The following is a 2,393-nucleotide window of genomic DNA, read 5'->3' as shown; positions in this document are numbered from 1 at the left end:
GTGCAGAGCATGATAGAGACAGCTCATGTCATCGTAGGAAATACCTGAACAATGATGAGCAGGAGTTGATTGAAGTAGAAACGTTAAAGATCATGCAGGCAGGGATCAAGAGAAATAAGGAACCTGTCACTGCAAACTGGTGGGAAGGGGACCCCTGTTTCCTACCTAGAAGGTGACACCTTCCCAGGTCCAGGGAATTGGGACTTGGACCCCTTTGGGGTTTTTATTCACATGGTTTCTCCCTGAATCACCTGAGCCACAAAATTTTTGGGGTCCCATTTATGAAATCTCCCAACACTTGGAAGGAGGAGTGGGCACCCTCCCTGGAGGAGCCATGGTGATGGTGTGTCTGTATGAGGAGCCTTCATTTCAGTGGACCAGGGCCCTTGTCTCTGTCCATCATCAGCATCATTTGCTTATTTATAATTGTTCTCATATTTTTTAGACATGGTGGTTATCTGCACACAATGAATTTTTATGAACTAATCAAAGCAGGAGTCTCCTTTTTATATTATACACATATATTTTTATATATAAGGCTAATATGAAAGTGTCCACTCTGGATTTTGACCTCGAGATCAGGAGTTCGATTGCCATCACTGATCTCACACACCTTACGCAGCACGTGTGGCCTCGCGGCCACATTCTCACACGGTTTCTGTTCTGCTCTTTCTCCTCCATTGAGGCCCTGCATCTGAAGCCACCAGCGCTGCCCTCTGAGAACAGTGCGACCTGGGTCATGGGATCCGCAGTCACCATGTCCTCACAAACCTCAAAGCCTCCAAAGCACTGAGAATCCTGAGGCGCCGAGGCCTCTGCCTCGCCACTAGGCTGGGGTCCAGCAGCAGCAGCCTGAGGGGGAGGGCGGAGGGGTCCAGACCACCAGGTCCAGGAGCACCAGCTGCTGCTACACCAGCTTGGCCAGCCCCGGGTACTTACACTGAGGACCTGGGTGCTGTGTGCTGGAGCTTTCCCAGAAGCTCCGCCTCCCCTTGCTCAGTCCCCTTCTCTGCTACTGACAACTGGGCCTGACAGGTGCCTGGAGGGAGAACTGAGGTCTCTGGAAGCACTTAGCCTGCTGTGGCCCATGGCAATGTGAGGACTCAGAGAGGGGACAGCAGTGGCGAGGTGGTGGTGGCTCCCCAGCTGGTGGCTGGGCCTTAAGGAGGAGGTGATTCATGAGGCAGCTCACCTGAGCCTGGGACTGCAGGGGCCACAGGGAAACCATGCACAGGCTCCAGGGAGAAGGACATAGTTTTCTCTGTAGAAGTTATTGGAAGATTGAAACCACACAGGTCTCTGCAAGCAGAATTCTTCCCCACCACCTAGTCAAAATAAAAGCCCTGAGCCGTCTCCTTTCTAGTCTCCATCCAAGCAGGTGTGACTTGCTGAGTGATCTTTCCTGTGCTTCTCAGGGGTTTCAATCAGGAGCATAATAACCATCCACGTCCCCTTGGTGTGTGTGTGTCATGAACGTCTGTACCAGCTGCTGTGCCTCTGCTTCGGCATGGTGTCCACTCCTCTGGGTGCTGTGAGCATGAGGACAAGACAAGGACTGTCACCCTGTGGGTCCTTCTTCTGTAGCTTTGGGTTCACACATATGTGGGGCCCACTGTCCAGCATTCAGGGGAGCTGCACTGTTGAGTCATTAGAGCCTCTTGTTAGATTCAGGTGACGTGGGTCAGAAGATTTGATGATAAAACTCATTATAGCACAAGTGTGTATGAAAGAGACTCTCTAGTTTTGTTCACAGGAGAAAGTTCTCTCTCTTTACAACAGACCTTTTAACTCAGAGACTCAGATGTCAGCAAAGAATCAGGATCCGGAGGTTCCCTGAGGGAAACTGTGACATGAAAAGGAAGCCACACGGGAACCTGCCCAGACCTCCAACTGCACCTGCTGCTGTCATGGTCCTTGTGCTCAGGGACCCTGTGCGCCCTCTGGTGGTCAGAGATCTTCCTGCAGGGAGGTTAGTGTCTGAGCTCACAGTGACTTCCACTCATTGTGTTTCTTGCCCAGTAATACACGGCCATGTCCTGGAATCTCAGGCTGCTCATTTGCAGATACGGCGTGTTCTTGGCATTGTCTCTGGAGATGGTGAAGCGGCCCTTCACAGAGTCGGCATAGTATATTATATTACTACTATAATAAAAGACAAAAAGGGTAATTAACCGTTCCTCTGCTATGCTTCCCATTGGCTAATCAGGGCAATATGCAAATTAACTGCCAACAAAGATGGAGGCCAGCAGCCACGCAGCTGAAGCGAACATGAGGCTTGCTTGCTCCAGTGATTGAGGAAGCCAAGGTTCCCCACTTGCCCCAGCCAGGCTCTGAGCTCTGAAAGCAAGAGAGTTTCATTTATAGAAGCTAAATAAACCCCAGATAAATGGCTT

The sequence above is a fragment of the Myotis davidii genome, unplaced genomic scaffold, assembly GCF_000327345.1.
Source record: "Myotis davidii unplaced genomic scaffold, ASM32734v1 scaffold1458, whole genome shotgun sequence".
In the NCBI taxonomy this organism is placed as follows: Eukaryota; Metazoa; Chordata; class Mammalia; order Chiroptera; family Vespertilionidae; genus Myotis; species Myotis davidii.
The sequence above is the reverse complement of the archived record's forward strand: the minus strand, read 5'-3'. Positions refer to the sequence as shown.